The 23,254-nt window shown below is 38.1% G+C and overlaps 1 long non-coding RNA gene across 6 annotated transcripts in view; it reads left to right on the top strand.

Annotated features, from left to right (window-relative positions):
* Positions 1 to 4,138: 4,138 nt before the first annotated feature.
* Positions 4,139 to 23,254, top strand: part of LOC121294339 — a 43,345-nt gene continuing 24,229 nt past the window's right edge. For 4 of the 6 annotated variants that reach the window (XR_005946771.1, XR_005946768.1, XR_005946769.1 and 1 more), the window contains exon 1: positions 4,139 to 4,627. This is a non-coding gene — a long non-coding RNA (uncharacterized LOC121294339). The remainder of the gene's footprint in view (positions 4,628 to 23,254) is intronic. The other 2 variants (XR_005946773.1, XR_005946770.1) reach the window with 2 other exon arrangements.

Below are 23,254 nucleotides of genomic sequence, written 5' to 3'. Positions count from 1 at the left end.
ACAAACGCTGTACACTCTTTGTCCAACTCCCTTTCCGCCTGCTAGTTTCTACGGGCACCAGTTTCTACCCACAAGCAGGACTTGTTGTGTTACTAAGATGGAAACGGTTGTATTTGATGGTGGGATCGAGGGGGACAAGTTCAAAGAAACGTCTGAGCACCGTGACAGCGAACAATTGAAATTCAACTCTATTTGAAGAGCGAATGCCAGGGTCACCCCCTCCTGTACCGAGGCCACTGAATCAGACGTCGCCAGCAGTGCTGCCCTGACTGCTGAGCGGCACAGACTTCACACCGCAGACAGGATGGACTTACTGAATGGAAGTGGAAAAGTTTGAAGTTTAAAATCGGAAAAAAAATAAAACCAAAGCAGATGTTTGCTAAATAAAACGTGTAATGCTATTACAATAGACGATTACTCAGCAGCACAGAAAAGCTTGCAAAGAAATCCGACGAGCGCTTAGGTTCTGCTCTCTTCCAGCACTTGGTGTGGTAGGTAACCCTGCTGAGCGACGCTGCCTTACTGCCTTCGTGCTAGTGTGAAGGAGCAATACAATGCTACAGAAATAATGTGAACACTATCTATTATTAGAAAAGAGGGTGGTTCAAGGTGTTCTGTACAGAAGTTAATTTTTTTATTATTTTTCTCTGTTAAGAAAACCACACTACAACCAACAGCACAGAGTTCTATAATGGGTTCAGCACAAAAACAAAGGGTTAAAAAAAGAACCGTGCGATGTCTCATAATCCCATATACACAGAACTCAATTTCCTGCAGCCAGCTTTGAAACATTGCGTGACCAGTAGCTCACAGCAGCCATCATTTAAAAACGGGTGCATGCATGTTCTATTGGCAATGGCAACTGTGTTTTGAAGCGAAATGCAACCCGAAAGTAAGGGCTGAGTGAGACTTGCACTTATGTTTGCTGTGCGTCATGCTTTCCTTTAAACTGAGGTGTGCGTTTTATACTGCTATTGAAAATGGCCATTCAGTATCCCACTATTTCTAAGGGGGACTGGCACATCTCTGCACGTGGTAACAGGTCCAGCAGTAATTAGCTGTTGTTTATTATAAGATCATTAAAGGATAACGACCATTAAATACATCACAAATATTAATACATTAGTATGCATGCATGTATAACATTAGCACCCGGAGCAATCAAGGAATGCAGAAATACTAGGGGGAATGTAATCTATGTAGTTTACTTTTAAATCATAGAGAGAAAAGGGTGTAATATGAACCGCTGTGTGATTTCTCTTCGCTCCTCACCTTCATCCTCACTTTGTGCATTTCTGATGAGGTTTGTGTGTTTTTGTGCATTTCTGATGAGGTTTGTGTGTGGCAATGCGTGAAAGTGCGCCAGCTGGTTTTCAGGCTGCATCGCGTTTCAAAACTAAACATAAATCTCATGAAAGAAAATTAAGAAACACTACAGATTAAAGTATATCAACACTAACAGTGAGTTTATAATCTGTTACATCTGTTCAGTAATGTAACATCTGACTGCATATGATTGAAGATTCATTTTAATAGAGCTCAATTGATTTACTGATAATCAAACAGCATGGTTTATATTTGTTATAATACAATATAATACAAACCAACTCTGTCAGTAAACAGCACACACTTCTGTACAGGTGCAGTGAAACAGCTGCCTTAGTTATGCTATTTTACCAATACATTTTAATAAAGACACGTGTCTTTTTTACTCCTAGTCTTTGGGAAGACCGTTCACGTGTACTGATGATCTGACTGAAGGAAAATGCCACTAATATTGGCAGCGAGAACTCGATCGAATGAGGGTGAGTTTGGCGATACGGGAGCCATGAACACACAAACACCCCGGCCAGTGCCCTTTGCGCTTCTAATCCCTTTCACAATCCATTTATCGCCTCTTAAACCATAAACCAGGTTTACACAGGGTGTGGTTTTAATGGGGATTACTAAAGGTGATAAAAGGATTTACTAGTCATCTCTTTATCACCAAGATAGTCCAGCACACAGGCTATTTCAGGGTAATTCTCAAACAGTCCTATATATATATATATATATATATATATATATATATATATATATATATATATATATATTTGTGAACAATCACTACTTTTTTTATAATGTATTTATTTTTATTTTTTTAACACAATTTAAGTTGCAGATGTTCTGCTTCAAGACTGGATGATGAAGTCATTTATTTATATTCTTTATTTATTTATTTTATGAACCATCACATCGTCATTTGATTTTATTGCTCTTTTTACACAGATGTGATTGGGATCATGTGAACAGTGCTGCTGCAGAGTTTACTTAGCATAATGCAAACAAAATACAGTCTTATAATTGTGATACGATGCATACTGTACTATGATGAGATTGGACGAAGAGGCTGTTAACTCAGTTTGATTGCCAGACTCAAGCAGTAAGAGTTTAAGACCAGGAATCATATTAACAGAATCTAATTGTATTAATTTTCATGGGGATTGTTGCTGTTATATCGTTGTGTTCTATAGTTAACATGCTTTAACAATGAAGTCGTAAACAAATAAATAAATAACATTTAAAAAATGTTTTCCTTTACTTGTCCTATAGAACAGTTGAGTTAATTCAGTCTCCCTGTGGAATATGCTGAACAACATTATGGGTTTGGTATATATCCATAGGGTTATTAACAGAACAATCTTGGCTTTCATAATTTGAACCCCTTAATTATTTAGTTTGGAACCCCTACATCGTGTTCTATCAGATTCTGCAGAACCCTTTGTTGTTCAATACATTAGACAGTTCCCTATAGAACCTAGACTCGATAAGAGTTCCAGAGAATGTGTGAAAGGTATGGGTCTATCGAATGCCAGAGGACCCTGTTTTCTCTATTCTAAGAAGGTTGTGATGTTCATAGATCTTCTTCAAAAGTCAATACAGCCCATATTTAGTAGGTCGGTTAATTATTTTAACGAGTCAACAGAGTGAGGAGCGTTTAACTGAATTATTCCCAGTGTTACCCATGCGGCATATTTCTGGTGTTGAAAATTACACCTTCAGAAAATACGTGTATCTCACTAATACAGATGAGAACATGAGTGCTGCAACCAAACACTGAATTGGAAACGAACCAGGAGGTCTTCAAAAATGTTTGCAAGCTGTTGAGATCTCCTCACTGAAGAAAGCAGACACACACACACACACACACACACACACACACACACACGTACATACTATTGTAAATTAAAGCATCAAGTCTAATATTCTTTTGAAATCAGTGTACTATTTATATAAAGTTAGCGTATACATTTAATTTAAATTAAATAGTTTCATAATGCCTGTATAGTTAGTTATTACATAATAGGCGACACACATAAATGAGCTTTTGATGCAAACAACAGTGCTGTAGGTTAGCTCAAAATCAGACACAGTGCAGCCTGCAGACTGAAAGCATGAAATATAGTTTGAAAGTTTCCTTTTGTTCTGGGCAGGCATTGCTGTCTAGAAATAAAAAAAAAAAAAAAACACAAGGGCAGTCCTAGACAGTTGGAGTACAAAGATGTTTTTATTTAAATTTGTTTAGAGTTGAGTGGATTTGCATGAAAATGTGTGAGAAAGGCTGGCTACAATGACCTAATCCCCAGCTGCCATTAAGGGTTAATTAACTATTGAATAGCAGCAGTGGGGGGAACAGACTGAGGACGTGAACTGAATCCGGCCTGCGACTCAGACTGGGAGACTCAACAGGGAGACAAATTACATCGAGCCATCGGAGGCTGCTGTGTGCTGGAATCAAACAAAACACCAGAGCAAAACGCTCCTCACTAGTTTAACTCTGGTTAGTTTGATCTGACATACAGTGTAAAAAACAAAAAACTAAAATTCCTTCCCAGAATATAATGACCCTGTAAACAAATTGTGTATCAATGTTGTGTTTAATCCGTAGCAGAAAACGTTTTAATAAATTGAAAATACATAAAGATGGAACACTATTCTTAAACCGTCTAGCAAAAGAAAAAAAAAAAAAAAAAAAAAAACCAGAAGAATTTGAAAAAAAAAACAGTATCAATTACATTTCAGAGGAGGATCTGGGAATGCAATTTTGGTTGGCGCAGCTGGTCTAATAGTGTGTTTTCACCGTGCCAGAATTGCGAGTCCAGGTTGCTGGGTTGTCTGTGAGCTGAGCTCGCTCCTATTATAGCCCCATTTGTTTCGCTTTAACAATCATTCTTTATTCCAGCCCTGTACTTGGCACCGTTTAGCTGCCTACTCCAAACTTCACCACCCTGCCTCCTGCTTAAAGCACTCAAATTGCCCTATTCTGCAAATATATGGTGAATGCGGTGGGGCCTCGCCGCACATCAGTTGTCTGGGCTATCATTCTATAATCTACTACATATTATTATACACGACCACACGGCCAAAGAACAGACAGACTGCCTCATTCAGAGAAAGAGTGTGAAAAAAACAAAGAAGGAAGTTAAAAAAAAAGTTGGGGTTTTAAAACTTTGTAAAGCGGTATTCTTAGGACTGAGAGGAGGCGTGTCTAGCTGCACTTTACCTGTTTTGCAGAATTCCTTCGTCTCTTTTAAAACGGCATGCACCCGAGCTGAATGGCAACACCCAGACCACGGACAGCAGAAAGGTAGGAAACTATTTCATCTTACTGACTAAAAACGTGCTTCAGAAACTGAAGCGCCCTGCATAAGTGTGCTGTGACCATTGTCACATGCGACTGTGGGGTTGCCGTTGCTTCTTTATTTCCTTCCCAAATGCTGGCTGGTCCGATTTTTGCATAAACCATAGGTCATTGGCAGTTGCTGTTTGGTTAGTGTCACACTTTGACCTGTGACACAAACCTCCGGAGCCCAGTCTATTAGCTGGAGGTACAATGCCGCGTCTTCCTGATACAATGGCTCTCCCACACAGCACCTCGCCGCTTCAACTCTATCAGTAACCCCACAGGACCTCTTGTGTCACCGAATCCATTCGGATTTGTCCCCTTTTCTTTAAAAGAGGTTGACATTGTTCAATCAACTGGTAATCCGGTAAATCGATCATTATTACCATCGGGTCTCATTCTGGGGACAATGACGTCAGGGCAAAGTTCAGTGCATGCAGTAAGTGTTGAAAACAGTAGTTTTGTAATTAAACAGAGCTCACTCGATGTGACCCGGCTTGTATTTTGATGAACTAATCTACTGGGAATATCTTTTACGCGCATTCTTTCTTCTGCTCTGTTACTTTGGGTTTATTTTTATTTGTTTGTGTTAGTCTGATTCGTAATGCATTCGCCCTTTTTTGCTTAATGTACGCATAATGCCATACCACTTATTGAGATGTCAGGGTGATCGGGTTGTAGTTATAGGCTATTGAATTTTGTAGTGTTTCCCTAATGCAACTTTAAAACAGGACACTTGTCAAAAGTCCAGTTACGCTATAATTGAACTGTGGACAAGCAAGATACACATGCAGCAATACATTCTCTGAATGCATCAGCTTTTATAAAGAAAGTGTTCATGCGAGTTTTACTGAAACCCTTTTGTGGTTTTTAAAAAGTGCCATTCTTACATACTGAACCTCAGATAGTTCTTTATAAACAAACAAGAATTATCAATATAAAAACAACGGGCTCTGGAGAGAACAGTTTGTTTTTCAATAACAGAGGCTGGATCTCAAACAAAGTACCGAGTTCAGCTTTAATTGAATTACAACATTCTGTGAATGAGCATCGCACCGTGTCGATTTAAAAAAAAAAAAAAAAACTATATATATATATATATATATATATATATATATATATATATATATATATATATATATATAACACACACACACACACACACACACACACACACACACACCCTTTTAATTCTATTTCATATATACTTTAAATCACCATGGCCAAAGTCTGTTAATTGTATTGATTTAAATGACACTGAATATTTTATTACATTATAATAACAATATAGCCCAGTCCATGTTCATGCATTCACCTTTGTGTTAGAGGCGAGAGAAATAATAGCGAACTTTAACTGTGATCATCAGCCTACTCTCTAAGCAAGGGGAGAGAGAGACAATACAGAACGACGCCTCTGCATGGTGATGATTCTGATATGCAAAACAAACGAGGGACATAATAAACACACCCGCACAAGGACACACAGCACTCGCGCCTCGCTCGTTCACCTTCCTGTATATATAAATTAATTGTTACTGTAACGTGTTTCCTTTTTGGTAATTGTTTCGCAAAAGAGAGATGTAAATGTTTTTAATTATAGAGTAATGCTTTTGGTAGAAATTCTCTCTCTCTCTCTCTCTCTCTCTCTCTCTCTCTCTCTCTCTCTCTCTCTCTCTCTCTCTCTCTCTCTCTCTCCTGCCGCAGCTGTGCTGTCGCTGTATTTTTTTTTTCGGAAGCCATTTTGTAGCCTCTATTACACTAAACATAGTACTCTATGTGTCGTCAGTGAATTTTCATTGGTGACGTGAAACATTATTATTATTATTATTATTATTATTATTATTATTATTATTATTATTTGCAGTTGCAGATTTCAAGTTAGCTATAACATTTTATAAGTAACTTGAACTCTGCAACCTTTTAGGAGCTGAGAACAATTAAAAATGTCTAATTAAGCAAATGAGTTAAATGAAGGGTTTAGGAAAGTAATTGAGATTTCAGGTGCAATGAAAACCAGATGACGCAGGGGTCCCCTGGACCAGGGTTGGGAAGCCAGAAGCCCTGCCATGGTGTCTGCCCCCGACTCCTCCGTCGAGCAGCAGCGCGGTTGTTGGCTGCAATGTGAGGGAAATACCTTCATACAGAGAAGCAGGTGCACGGTGGAGGCTGTGCATTTAAACAAGGAAAACTGCAATTAGCAGACTGCTGAGCACAGAAACAATGTGTGTGTGTGTGTGTGTGTGTGTGTGTGTGTGTGTGTGTGTGTGTGTGTTGATTGCAATTGTATATAGAACATGCGTATAAAACGTATTATTATTATTATTAATAGATGGCGATGAAGGTAATACTACTACTACACTACTACTACTACTACTACTACTACTACTACTAATAATAATAATAATAATAATAATAATAATAATAATAATAATAATAATAATAACTACATGCTGGAAACCTAGTAATCCTTACAGCTAACGTTATAAATTTCAGATTCATTAATACAGGCCTTTCAAGAAACAGCGCACTCACACAATCTACATTTCCATCTCATGATAAACTGAACCATCTGTTTGTATTTTACACCTTCCCCTTCCGAATTCCGACAAAATCTGTTCTTCAATAGGGATCATATACGCACAGGGACATACCCCCAATGCGACCCAAAAACCTTTAATGGAAATAATAAGTCATATCCAATCTGTATGTAAAATCATCTTGCGGAACATCATCATCATCATCATCATAATAATAATAATAATAATAATAATAATAATAATAATAATAATAATAATAATAATATGCCCATTTCTGTAGCAAATATGCTACAGTTGTTTACTCTCTGGGCTGTATTATTTTTAAAAGCAGCCTCCCAATTCAGTGTGTGGCAGGACAACAGAAACACAATATAAAGAAGCTTCCCTCATTAAATTTCATTATGGGTTAATAATAATAATAATAATAATAATAATAATAATAATAATAATAATAAATGTGCCTAACAAAACACTAATAATTTGGTTATGAGAGCTATTTTCTAATCTGCTCAGAAATGTGTACCTATACTCTTCCCAAGTGAAATAGACTGGTTTAGAATCCTCCTCTCTCTCTGTTTCTATATCTGTGGACTTATTGTGCAGTCTTGAAACGTCAGAACTTTTTATTATTATTATTATTTATTAAATAGTAGTAGTAGTAGTAGTAGGAGGAGGAGTAGGAGTAGTAGGAGTAATATGGTATAAGTATGGTATAGAAGTTTCCTATGCGTATAGAAGTTTCCTATGCGTATAGAAGTTTCCTATGCGGTGGAATCCTGTGGATTCTAATGTAGATCAAACACGCCCTCCTTCAAGAACTCAATTAGCCGGGCTGTTAAGCCACTGTTCTCTATAAGCCGGTTAGCAAGCACAAAGCGGTTTCAGAGTCCTTTAAATAACAGCCGTATCATTATATGCTTTACATCGAGTAAGAACGAGAAAAAAAGCACATCTATATCGATGGGTCATGACGGATTTCGATGCCATTATTTATATGATATGTTGTTGCAACCATGTAAGAATTAAAAGGGATTGTAGGCTATAGGTAACTGGCCAAATCCAGCACGCACAATGTATGGATTTTTTTTTTTTTTTTTGCACAAAGTACAACCCCCGCCTCCCCGTAATCAGCTCAGATTCATTAAGCAGGAATGGCTTGTAATGTTAACGAGGCAAGGCGAGTATCCAATGCGTTTACAGCGAGTCCCTGCCCCTCATTAACCCGCTCATTGCCGCACCTGTTTGCACTGGGAAGGGCCTCAGGGCTTCTGCACTATAGTACACCTGTCAGTTGGAGAATCCTGACAGATTGCTCTGTGGCTTGCTGCGCAGTGAAAGCGCTGGCGTTTATAAGGTACTTAAAACACACATTGACCCTTTGTTTTGAAAGAGGTTCGAGTTTGCCGTTTACACCTCGTCCAGTGTCTTAACAACACACGGTGCTGTTTCAAGATCTCAAGATCTCCCAGTATCAATAATCTTAGCAGCAAAAAGAGACGTAGACTTGTTTTTTTTATACCCCTTTACCACTTGAATGATCAGAAGTTTATTTTTTTCTTCTCATTTTTGGGAGCAAAAACAACAGACAATGTGCCAAGTTTACAACATTCAGAAGAGCGAGAGGCACCGCTCCTTGAAACCTATTTGAAACCGTTTGCTTTGTTTAATGATGTCTTATTTTAGTGAACGACCCTTCCCAAGAAGATATATTCCCAATATTTTGTACAGACCGGGTTTTTGCTGCCATGTACCTGCGTTGTTGTATTGTTTTATTATGTATTATTAAATCGCATTTCATCTTTGGGATTTAAATACATGTTTGAACAGCTGTACATTTCAGAAAGTAACAATGCATGGCTTCTTCAGTGTCTTTTGTTAGTTTCGAGTGATGTATATTTTGTTTAGAAAGTAATCACACGGGCATTGCATTGTGTTGCTTATTCCACGCTTTGTTATATAATGTAAAGCTCTATCTGAATTTAAAACTCCTAATCATGGTTCTGTTGCGTCAAATTATTTCATTAGGAGCTTCTTGGGTTAATACGGTTCACTTGATTTAGGATTCTCGCGTTTTTTTTGTTGTTGTTGTTTTTTTTATATAATTAATAATCGGTTCTTAATAATTCCGTAACTAATAATGAAACGTTTGATCTGGCAGCATCAGTGATTTGGTTTAGATATTATACACGTTCTCATTTTGTATTCAAGCATATGGATTTATGGATTACTCAGTTCTACTCGTCCATGCGTCTGTCTCAGTCTATGTGTCATGATAGTCCTGAATGTAAAAATCCAAGCCAATAAAAAAACAACAAAAAAAAAACATTTGATGTAATCTGTGTTTGTGGCTTGTGAAGGGTAACTTACAGTGTTGCGATTCTAAAATACAATTTGATAATTTACAAACCCCAAACTGAGGTCAATGTTACACTGAAATTAAAACAAATAAAACTCACGAATGTTATATTTCCTTTTAGAAATTCTGACCGTTATAACAGTTAATTAGTAGGCTACATTATTGTATCTTTTAATCTTTAATTGCAATTTGGTAGAATCAAACTATTGTGTTACAAAACTAGTAACAATCAACTCAGACGGCTATAAGAAATTACAAGTTAAAAAGTTTGATTTTACTTTCCTCCCCAAAAGTGCATATTGTTGCATTTTGGTGGAAACACCTTTATAAATCTGGCTGCTTAAATCATGCTTAACATAATAGTTTGATTCTAACGCCTTGAATTATAGGTGTGGAAACAAGCTCTAGGCCAGATAGACTGACAGACAGAGGGGGGCCTGGTCGACTGCAACCAACATTTGCACTCTGACGTTAAACTAAAAATATCCTCAACATTATGTGTGTATAAAGTTTGTGGACCTTGAGTGGATGGAGGGAGAGCCACAGAGACAGAGAGACAGAGATGCAGTCTAATAATGTTTAATAATAAATAGGAACTGGAATAGACAACGCACCTGTCAGGGTATTTCTATGATTAAAAAAAAAAAAAAAAAAAAAACCCTCGCGCCAGCTTCTAGGTTAAAATCACGTGTTTAACACAAGATATTTGATCCCTTTCTCTTAAATAATGTATTTATATGAAGTAAATTTCTACGTTCAATATTGGTAGATTTTCCTTTCAAGTCGTTAGTCATTGGTTTGGAAGTAAATTACAATTCAATCGGTTTCTAGTAATAGGTCAATACAAAATACCCTAAAATTAGAGGACCAATATTAAAAAGAGAACAACATTTTAGTATATCTTTATCTATACTACTTTAAAGTTAATATATCTATTCTTAAGGATATTATAATCTGGATAGTTTTCCACTTAATCTTATCTCCCAATCACCATACACAGTATTATTATCAGTAGTATTATTATCACGACGTATGCGTGTTTTAATGGAATTAAATTGCCATATTTGTTGAAGGTGATTCTCAGTATACATTTGAATTGTCCTTTTTGACTTGTGCTTGAAATGGTGCATATAGGAGAATTCAATTTTTATAAATTGAATTTCCTCGGTAACAGATTAACAAAAATATAGGTCAAGCCTTTCTAAATAGTAAAGGTTTTGTCTTCGGCTTCTTTTGAATGTCAAAACATTTTTCATTTACTTTCTACTGTACTTATTGCAAACATTAATAGTGTGTGTGTGTGTGTGTGTGTGTGTGTGATAGTCTCACTATATCAAACCTTGCCCTACAGTTTTATTTTGATTTAGTTTAACAAACCAAACAGCAATGGTGTGTTCGGCATTTCACTCAGTGTTCTCGTTAAATAATTACACAGCCTGGGATTCGAATGCAATCCTCGGGTAGTCCTGGTACATTCTTCTATAGAAGCCTTGGCACTGGGAACACCCGGTGCCACAGCCAAGTCCCACGGTGTCCAATGGAATTCTAATGTTACACAGTGTCTCGATTCGCTGCATCTACCCGGATTATAATGATAATCTCGATGTTGACAAGCTCCCTTTAAACGAATTTCCTGGAAGCTCCGTATTTGACCTATTTTATACAGCTGCAGATTCTAAATCCAAACCATAAAACTCACCAAACACACCACACCCCCCCCCCCCCCCCCCCCCCCCCCCCCCCCCACTCTTAAGTTTTCACCCATGTGTTAGGGTTATCCCACATAGTCACCCAGTCATTACCAGGGCTAAATATTTAACAGTATTGTATTAAGTTATTTTTGATTTAGCGGCAAAAATGCCCCATTAGTGAAATAGCATTAGAAACAGATGACGCGCTGCGTATGGCCTGTTTGGTGTTTTTAATGTGATTCATATTATTTCCCGGTTTAAATGAATTACTTTTCATTCCACCCAATCCCGTTTGCAGATATTCCTTAAACTAATAGCCAGCAAGGTGCGATGGGTGAGGGCGTCTTGCTTATTTATCCTTGCTAATATGAGATGCTGTAAGCACCAAGTCAATAAAAAAAACAGTTTAGCCAAAACCAAAGGGTATCTTACTAGAAAAAACACCACCCAAGCTGCAATACTGAATATATGCAAGAGAAAAGCAGTGCACACGTCACCTCGGCCGCTCTTTTTTTTATCACGATGATGGAATGTAACTTTTTGACTATGGAAGCTTGACAAATAACGTTGCCTGTGTTGTTCCCGTCATGCAGTTGTGAGATATTCTAAACAACAACAACTGAGTTTTCTTATTATGCAATTTAGAGTCAGGTGAAACTAATAGAGCAGTCCGGCCATATTGAAATCTACTTGTTGCAGCCCGAGGCTCCACAATCACAGCCACTGGATGCTTTACTCCTCCGGGCTGTTTAAGAGTCCCTCGACCTTCTAATAAAAACCCATCTCGTTTAGCGTACAGAACAAATACACCGTTTCCAAGCATTGGATACTATTTATTAAGAAGAGTCGCTTCTAAAAAGAGTAATAGACTGCAACATGCATGAATAATATGCTCTCACATCCAGACATAGACGCACGCTATGAGTACATGAATGCACTTTATTACAGGTCTATAATTGTACATCATTAAAAAGCATTATGTTCAATCCCTTATGAAGCAAAGATGGTTTAAATTGTACACAAGAAAACTAGAATGATAGCCCCGATACATAGCCTGCTAAATTGTAGTGTCATTAAATATACGTTGGATATAATATAGGCAGATACAGGCGCAATCAGATGCACCATGATATAGTGCGCTCAGATCTGTCAAGGCGAGCAGGTGAATCCTCACTGCGCACAATACCCAGCGCAGCAAATCTTAATGACAAAATCATTCACTCCAGATCAGCACCATCTACAGGACTCAGCAAGTAGTGTTATTGTGTTTTTCTGCAATGCCAATTTGACTGGCAGAATATTTGTACATTTTTGAAAACTGGAAAAGTGACAACCTACAACACAATGATCTGAATCAGCGTACAGAAGGCGTTAAAAGGACGCGTTGGTTTTCATGCATTTGTAATGTACGATGTAAGGAAATACTGTCATGACAAATAAAGACTACCTACGGTATGTGCAGGGCTTTCTAATGGCCTGCACCGCGCTACATGAAACGAGGGAGACAGTTACTACAGTTCCGGGTCGTTTGCATAAACCCTACAAATTATTATTTAATGTACACTCCTGTAATAACATGGCCATGTGTTTCCAGAAGCAATATTATCCCCAATCCTAATAAAATACACATCACCAGGAAACACAATCGGCATGATAACAATACGTACAATAATCATTAATTGTATTAATAATAACACGCGTAAACAATTGTCAATTGTGTTTTACAAAGATCCACTCAAATGCACATTAGAAAGGGTGTGCTTTTATCAACGGGGCTCACCACAATAACTGGATCTGCGCGCATAGAAAATAACCGTGTTCTACAGATAGAAGTATGGCGCCTCTCTCCTGTCCTCGGAAATATTGCCTTTCTTCTATCTTCACCTGGCAATTGCTGATTGAAAACGGGGTTGCATTTGTTTTTATACGCCAGATGTTTACATTGAAGTTCCGTGGCTGTCTGCTGTTTGTCTTGTTGTGTAAGCGTGTTATTTAAAGGGCATGCCTGCTATGATAGGATGGCGATGTGAAGGAGAAGCTAACATGTACGCATTTACCTTGCACTCGCGCGGACAGCACGCACTTTGAAGTAATAGGCCCTAATCAGTCCTTTGTTGATGTACTATTAATATTAATAGTGGTCGTAGTAGTAGTATAGGCGAAGTTGTAAACACTAACATTATTATTGAATGCAAAGTATGGGTTATCTATTGAAGCAATGCGTGCTGTATAGGACTATTTATTTGTGGTTACATATCTGCGAATTAAATCGCTCGGTAATAACCGCCAGGTTTATGAATCCCCCTCTTCACCAGTCCTGATTATAACAAATAAGAACAGGTAGGGACTCGTTTCCAAGTTATTAAGCCGTGGTTTAAAAAACAAACAAATGAACAAAACCATTAAGGTCAGCTGTGTGCTGAACTTTACTTTTAAATGCTCTTTCGCAATAAGTATACTGATCAGGTTACAAGGTAAAGTGCAGCGGAAGTAGGTTTTGGAGAGCAGTAAATAATAACCTTATAGAGCATTACAATGGTCCTGGTAAAGCGGGAGTAGACGATGTACACTTTATTCAATAAGCTATAGAAATTGAACTAGAACATCACAGTTAAAACGTAAAAAGCGGCTATCCGCAACAGCTTTAATTTATATAATAAAATTAAGAGCATTACTATATTTCAGAGCAAGTATTTCAAAGCGATTTCAAATTCCAAACTTATTTATTTCATGCCTCACCCATCTAATCAGGTTTCTATATGCAATAATTCACACAACCATTTCAATTCAATTCATATTTATTTTACAACAATGTTGTCTGGTTGGATACATTAAAAACGAAACAAAGAAATAAGAAACAGCTATAGTGCCCGAAATACAGTACAGTTAAAAACAAATACGCGACATCACAATCAATGATGAGTAGTTAGAATGACCTTTTCCTCCACTAGTATAGGCTTTTAGGAGAAGAAAGCGGGAACATCTTGTTGTGATTCTGTTGGACGATGGGTGAGCTTCTTGTCATCGTGGTTTCAGTGTTGGTCATCGCTGTTCATGCATGCGTAGGGTGAACGCCGGCTGCACACCGTATGGAAATGGTCGGTGTTTGCGCGCGTCCTTCAGTCCAGAAATTTAAGAGGGGAGGAAACGCCCTGCGAGTGACTCTGAAGTGGAAGATCAGGCAGACGGAATGAGAAGGTCATGACCTTGTGCACCGACAGTGGTGGGATGGGAGCAGACACGCGTTGGTTGAAATGACCGACCACCCTGAATGATGGGGGGGACGGGGACTGGACTGGATTGTCTAGATCGTGTTGTGGCTGGACAGAATGAACAAGGCAGTCTGTAGTATTTTATCACACTTTGTACAGCTGCAAAATGTTATGGAACCAATGTACACCCACCTATTTATTTTATTTATTTGGCAGACGCCTTTATCCAAGGCGACTTGTTGGTGTTACAAGGCAATAGAAGGTTACAATGCAAGCTTAATATATAATACAGTGTAGTTTACAGTAAGTGCAAATAATACCATTAAAATACAATATGGACTAGAATGCAACAAGTTAGGATCACAAAAAGTTAGATTAAAAAATGACATAATAAATAGTAATGCAGTAGTGTAAGGATCGTGCATTAGCTGAGGATCCGGTGATGTGGAGCGTAGATCAGGGAAGTCCAGTGCATAGCAGGAGGTGCAGATCAAGAGAGTCTAAACAGGGGGGTCTTGAGGAAAACAATAGAATGAAACAATGAAATACAGCATTTGTATTACTGAAATGTATGTGATTTCTTACTTGTTTAAAGGTATGTTGTAAAGGAATGCAGAGTAGTTTGTGATATATATATATATATATATATATATATATATATATATATATATATATATATATATATATATATATATATATATATATATATAGAGACTGTAGAGACTTTTAGTCACCCACATGTACTTTTATGAAAATAGCGACTGAACTCGTACTCAGAGATTTACGATCATATCGAGAGGTCGAAAGACCACGACCTTACGACTTCTAGAATAGGTTCTTGCACAGACCTAGACCTCTAGTTTCCCGTACCTGTTCCAGTGTGACCGTGTGTTGGGGTCACTAGTGTGGTCTCCGGTCTCCCAGATTTCTAAAGCCGGACCAACGGCAAAGTGCTTTGAAACAGGGCGACACCAGCAGGCTTGCTATCTGAACACACGTTTGACAAGTTTCCTGATCACCCATCTGATCCCATGAAATACCACAGGCCAAACTGGGCCTGGAAATGATACATGTGTACATGTTCTATTGAGATAGACTAGTGTGTGTCTGTCTCTATCTATCTATCTATCTATCTATAGGGTCTGCGTATTATTACTCCAGCTACTGTTACTTATCACTGTATAGGTTAATACTCCTTAAGCTATAAATAGGAAAATCAGTTGAAGTGTAATTGCTGATAAACTACTTCAGTTAAAAATAATAATACAATTGATGTCTTGAATGTATGCAAGGTTATAGCCGTGTTCAGAATCAAATACAGGTGTGGCAATTACAGCGATCAATGGCAAAACCTTAAACCGCTGCCGAAATGAACTGTTTGTAATAAACCGCCATTGTTGCCAGCGTCGAAAGCAGCGACAGGCGTCTTTACTACTTCGGATTGCAGGTGTGCGGTCACGTGGAGTCGGACGATCATTTATTTTAATTCATTTATTGTGGCCGATTTTCTGCTTGTCAAAGCGAGATGAATAGGGCCTATTGTGGAGAGCACCAGACAGGGTCCACATACTTGCAAACACCCCGAAATGACTCTGCATGCTCGAGGCTGAATAATAAAACGACCCTCTAATGGCAGTTACCAATTACAACTTAATCTATTTGCAGAATGCAGGATTTTTGGAACTACAAGCAATAGAGAGGGGGAGGGAGGGAGGGAGAGAACTGAAGATATGCTAGTCAACATTCAACTAAAAACTGAAAACATTAAACTAAGCAGTGAAAATCTCATTGTGGATTGAAGTCAAACAAGCAAACCCTAACTAAACAGAACATTGGGGAGGGATGTGTGTGTGTGTGTGTGTGTGTGTGTGTGTGTGTGTGTGTGTGTGTGTGTGATTGGAAATCAATACAGCCGACTGTATATAACCCCACTGCAATCAATCCCCTACATAGGCGAATGAAAGCAAGGGTTTGCAGAGAGAAACGAGCATCATTGAACACCATTGAAAGCGACCCCCGATATCAAAACACAATCGTGTATCTCACAGTGTACTGCGCGAAAGGAGAGAGACGAAAAATCTGAGCCCGAATTTCACAGCCATCATTATGGTAGCTCCGTGAATGAAAGCAGCCAGCTGCAATTAGCTACAGAGGGACTCTCCTGGCAAACAGAGGGCCAGGATTATTGCAGAATCATTTATATCTTCCAGGCCAGTAAGCATTGGAGTCTGTATTATATGTTAGCATAAGAATAGAAACAGGCCCTGTGAACTTCTCTGACCTATTGATCCCTCTCCCCAGAAATGAATAGCACCACTTTCAGGCTCCCCAGCCTTCCTGCAGGCTTGAGCCTTGCCTCCATTCCTAATCACGGTAATTTAATATATCTGAAGCCCCTGGCTGCTTTAGTTTAGCTCCTCTATAGTTTGTTTTAGGCATTCACTTCTTCTCACCCCATCATTAGAGCTCCTTATTTGGTGAACTTAAGGGGCTGCTATGAGACGACAAGTCCCTTTTCATCTCTTAAATAAGCTGTGCCTCTATATAATTAGAACGCTTTTCCCAACTACTGAGTCTTTTCAGTTGGGCGAAACAAAACAAAAAGGATGACTATTCATCGACTTGCTATGCACCATACCAAACATGCATTGAATTCCTTTCTTACTTGCTTGCATGCATGCATGCATACACACCACTTTTATTTCAGAAAGCAATTTAAATATTGGAGTTAATTCTCGCAATTAAAGTTTTGGAATAAAATGACATATGCTATGACATATGAACGTATCCTTTTCTGCACTGTGTGTGTGTGTGTGTGTGTGTGTGTGTGTGTGTGTGTGTGTGAGAGAGAGGTATGTATGCATGCATGTTTATTATTAACAGTAGTAAATGTCGTTAAGAAACTATATGCTTTTACGAGTTCTAAAATACAATAAAGCGACACAGCAAAGCCTTTGCCATCTAGCAGAAATTGGACACTGGCTCTTTAAACGAACGCAGATGAGCACGTTTGTAATTAAGTATACATCTTGAGTCTGTGCGCCTTGATTAACTGTTACAAACATGGGCCACCGTTAAAAATGACTTGCAGTCAGATAGAGATGGTATTACGTATTGACAAGAGATATTAAATGCACATCTTAAACTGGCAAATAAAGCGTCAGCGCGGGTTTATTTAGAAAGCCATCATTTTAGACAATAGCAACATGATTTTTAAAAGGGGGTTGTTTGTTTGTTTGTGTGATTGTTTGTTTTTTAGGGGACACTGCAGTAAATTCCGAGACCAGAGTTGGCTACAGGAAAAAGGACCCAGGCACTATTGCTGTACCTTTGTAATTCGATCAGATTTTAGGGAGGTTTACATCAAACCTGTGTGCAGTCTGAAGTGCTCGATATTTATTGCAGTTTATTTGAGCTGCGGCTATACTGAAATGGTTAAATTAAAGTTAAAATAAAAAAAATTCTTCGGGCATAAGGTATAGTAAAATAAATGGATTAAAAAAACCTACTGTTACATTTTAACCATTGCAAAGCAAAATAGCTCAACACGATGTTTAGGCTGTGTAGGGCCTACTGTATATTTAGCACATATAGCTGTTTTGTAAATCAGCTGTGTTCAAGGCATGCACATATATATATATATATATATATATATATATATATATATATATATATATATATATATATATATATATATATATATATATATAAAATGAAAAGAGCAGAGGTTTATAAAGCGGCTTCACCACTGTAACGCCAGTAGTCTTGTTATCCCACTGTGCATGCTCCCTTTGAGTAATATAAAAATGTAGGACAAGTGTACCACCATTCTCCATTAAAAAATAGGACATTATGTCAGTGATACACGTTATTAAAACTACAAGACTATTTGAAACGTGAGCATAAATACCACTTTTTATCACCCGCTTCATAAAAAGAGCTTCTCATTGTGGCTTGCTGAGCGTCGTTGTAAACATACGCATTGAACACTAGTACCCCACTCGAATTAGCTCACGTTTTCAGATGGCATCCATAAAGCATCCTTTTTAATCGTCACTACTCAACGGGCTTCATTAACATTGCAGCCCTTCATTTAGGACCGCTGCTTTGAACTCAAAGGGACAGAAGTTAACAAAGGAACAGAGTGCAAATAATGAAAATGGTAGGCAATGGGAGAGAAAACGAGATCACAATTGATCTTAACTTTTTAAAATTTTACAATATCCAATTGCAATTTGCAAAACAGCATCTGCTTACTGTCTAAATAGACGAGTAATAGACATGTACCATCTCCTCATGAACTGTGTATAAAACAGAAAAAATGGGAAAGATGGTTCTTGATGTTGTATGACAGTTACTGAGAATTAATTAAGTGAAGCACACCTGCATAAGCGATTGCTTTATAATAATAATAAATAATAATAATAATAATAATAATAATAATAATAATAATATAATAATAAATCAATAAATACAAATCACCTGCATAATAAATTACCTTTAACATGTAGGCAAATAGTTCATATCATCCAGTATTATGTTGCGATAATAAATATAACTGTACACAGCAATATCAACACTTTAAAAAGAATAACTCCCTTGGGTTCTATAGAACTTTTAGGACTCAGAAATTAGATACTTGATATTCTAATTGGTTTCCAAATATCAGTGAGTTGTATTCCTTACAATATATATTTCTGATGATTGAATAAAGAATATAGGAAATAAGTACAGAATATTGTGTACCTACATAAAATAAGTTTGTATTTAACACAGAACCATATTGTATTTCGTATAGTAACATAAGAAGAATGAATTAATCCCATACACGCACACTAACACCTTTTCGTAGGGTTATCAGTGTCCTATTTGACAAGCACGCTACCACAATGGGGGAAAAGGCGAAATTTACAAATGGCCAATGCTCACCAGAGCGGCGATTAAGAGCACTCGAAGTAGATTATTGTGTTCAAAAGGCAGCACAAAAGAGAGCTGAGATTAGATTGATCAGGTAAGCGCCTCTGCTAGACTCACACAGAGCAAACAGGCTCCATTCAAGCCTCGTGGGACGAAGACTGTACATTCATTATTACTGATCAGACTTCAGAGAGGGGATGTGTAGAAACAGATCTCTCAGTCTAACAGGTGTGCTGTCAACTTCTCTTCTGCAAAACAGAACTGTTTAAATACGACGCGGAAGGAGTGCTGTGAAATGTGTTTTGTTGTGTTGCATTATTTCAAATTCAAAGCCTCGTTTCCAAGTTTCAGTAAAACACCTGTTTGGTTATTTGTTTAATAAGAAAAAAATCTTTATAGAATTAAACTTTAGATACACCAAGAAAAATTACCCCAAAAAACTCATTGCATTATGAAAATATTTAAAGAAAGAGAGAGAGAGAGAGAGAGAGAGAGAGAGAGAGAGAGAGAGAGAGAGCATACGACATAACTAAGTGCGTTTTTTGTATTATTTTAATTGCAATTACCATATGTCTGTTTTATAATTGGCAGACTTAAGTACAAAAACCATCAACCCACTTTAGTCTTACATAACACTGCCGGTGTTACAACACACAAACTCCGAAAGGAGCCTCACTTGTGAATGTGCTATGGTTCTATGAAATGCGTCATGGGCAGCGTGTTAGCAGTCATTGAGGTACTTGGGGAAAAGACATTTGTTTTACACAGGAAACGTCACAGACTCGGGGTTAACACGGATGGGTATTTACTGTTTAAAAAAGACAACACTTAAAGCATGTGTCAAAATTATAAATATGATTCTTTATAGAACTGCATGGTTACAGTAAAAGGAAGGGAAAGCAGATTCTGTGTGTAGTAGAAGGCGCTAGAACCATCTTTAGGAGAGATGTGTCACTTGTTGCCAGCTGTCCCAATGAGTCGAGGAGCGGATGGGATGGGAAACTGACGAGAATTAGTTAATTGCGGCTTAGGAGTACTTTTCATCCCCGGGTAGAGAGGTTATGTAATTCTAAAAAGAGAAAAGGTCTCGCTAGTGGAGATGCAACATGTATTGTAGTGAGTGAGAGAGAGAGAGAGAGAGAGAGAGAGAGGGAGATGGAGTGAGGGAGGTAAAGGGAAAACAGCAGAGAAAGGAAGAGGGGTGGACGGAGAGGAATGACAGACAGCAGCCAAAGAGGGAGATAGATTGTTTTTTGTTGTTGAAAAAGTGAGACTAAATGATATTCACAAATGAATGAACCGATGCTACTAAATCTATATCCGTCCTATACTCTTCATTGCAAGAAGAGGAGAAAATGTGTTTCAGGTGTGTGTGTGTGTGTGTGTGTGTGTGTGTGTGTGTGTGTGTGTGTGTGTGTGTGTTTGTTTTAAATAAAAGCTTGTGCAAAATGGAGGAGATAAGGATGGTTTTCCTGGCGGTGTGATTCGCTAACGCGTCCTGTCAATAACAGAATGCATTTGTTTGACGCAGAAGCGCAGAACTAGGGACTCAAAGGCGGGGGGTGTTTTGCAAGGGATGTAAAGTGGAGGTATATTAGACGTGATTCTCTTCCAGTCCTGAGTTTTTAATATAAACAAATGCAATGTGCGTGGCATTTTGAATATCACGTATACCTCACTCACCATGCGGGGAACCCAGGCAGCCATGATCACAGTGTTGCACGAATCTGTTGATTAGGTCTTACTAGCACACTGGATTTTTAATCCTATCCTTTTGCTCATACAGTGTAAACAAGGTGGGTTAAATGAGCACAGGATGAAGGATAAAGGATTTTGCACACTGTTTGTGTTACGGTGTCTAATGAAGGGGACATGTCTGCACGTTTATCTGAATTGAACACAAAGACCCAGGCAAGCACTTTCCCAGAATCTGTTTTTGCACAATTTTGTAACGGTGTATTCCCTAAATGAAAACTCTATACAGTCTGTCTGTTGTGATGATATAAACAGATATAAACTACATAGATATAGCTCTACATTCTAGTCATTATTGATTATGTAACGGTGGAGGAGACACACTTCTCAGCGTTCTGGTATATTGTATAGACTGCACGTTTTGCAACCATAATAATAATAATAATAATAATAATAATAATAATAATAATAAATAATAATAATAATAATAATAATAATAATAATGTGTGACTTTATATATGCTCTATACCGAGACTGAATTTCAGGTTTTCTTTGTTGTTTATATTGCACCTATTCCTTGCAAATCGGAGCTATAGAAGCATTGCCTGTCCGCTGTATTTAACATCTTGTTTCTGCACCTGGAATTATAGAAGTCCCAGGCCAGATGACCATACAAAACACCGACAACTGTTACAGTAAACACGATTTATAAATACCATGCTTTCGAATTTCAGAAACACCAGCCAACTGCTCTCACAAAGCACAGCAATGGCACTGGCCCTCCCCTGTGCTCAACCGACCCGTTCCTTCGACGTGTCGACGGTTATGTCATCGCGGTTGAACGTGTGAGTCTATAAGTAAGACATACCTGAGCAGCGGGGCTGCAAGGCCGGCAGACAGCAGAGCGCTGCTGTAGCTCGTGCTGAATATTATATGTTCTCGTGAGGGGTAACATGCACCACGCTGCCTTTCCCCCTGCACGCCATCCGATTCCAAATAAGCAATTGCAGCACCGCTGCAGGTGTACAAATAATAAAACCACAAACTACAATAAATTATAATATTATATATAATATATATATATATATATATATATATATATATATATATATATATATATATATATATATATATATATATATATATATATATATAATATAGATATATATATATAATTGCACGTATTGCATAATGGGAAACCGGCTTATTCGATTTCAAATTATGCCCAGAACCCATTTCATGTCATTATGGGGAAGCGCTTCGGCTAATTCTTTGAGTGTATATAAAACCATAATCTACAATTAAACCGGTATACTCTTTAAAGTGCATTGATTGCTTACTAATTGAAATAATGCGCCGCGCATGTCCTAAATTTAATATGCTCCTCGTGCTTGACTGCACTTCCTGGGCCTCTCGTGCCGAGTCTCCTGCCCTGTTGTTTAGGACGAGCTGTGATACTGAAGTGACAGCGTCGTGTGATCCGGGTACTCCAGAATCACTTACCCTCGTCATCGTTATCAACGTAACCGTACTTATCTCAATTACCGGGCCCCAGTGCTGCTGTTCAAACAGCGGAGACATGCGTGTCGGGGATCTTCTTAACTTTGCAAAGCATCCATTTCCTCCTATGAAAACTTCTTATATCAGATGTTCTGCCACCCAGTCCCACTAGTTGAGCAGCGCGCAGTACTTTAAGGAGGCAATTGACTTGATGTTTGCAGCCAAATTTTCCTGCTTTAAAAAGCCATGCACCCTCCTTCAGTTTTGCTTTAAGGGATGCTGTTTTGGTGTTTTCTCCAGTGTGATTTGTATAATATTGGGGTCTATTCAGTTTATCTAAATAACACCGCAGTTTAAACATTACAACTGGATCAAACCTTGCATTTCAACGTTCTCCAAAGAGACTCACACGCACTGTTAGAGGTACTGACAGAAACCGTGACAGAAACCGTGACAGAAACCATGACGGCTACTGGACCCGCCATCCTTGAGGTCGATCCAATAGAACCACTGGGTTGTTCATTTTTGTCTGATTCTAACTACAGTTGCCCGTGACTGATATAGGCTATGGCATTACTTTTCACAAGTAACAACTACAAAACTAAGAACTAACCCTAGAACTCATCTAAAGTTTAGATCTTATGAACATCTTATGAACATGCAATGCTCAGCCGATCTGACTA

This window comes from Polyodon spathula, chromosome 19 (assembly GCF_017654505.1).
Source record: "Polyodon spathula isolate WHYD16114869_AA chromosome 19, ASM1765450v1, whole genome shotgun sequence".
NCBI lineage: Eukaryota > Metazoa > Chordata > Actinopteri > Acipenseriformes > Polyodontidae > Polyodon > Polyodon spathula.
The sequence above is the reverse complement of the archived record's forward strand: the minus strand, read 5'-3'. Positions and strand labels throughout refer to the sequence as shown.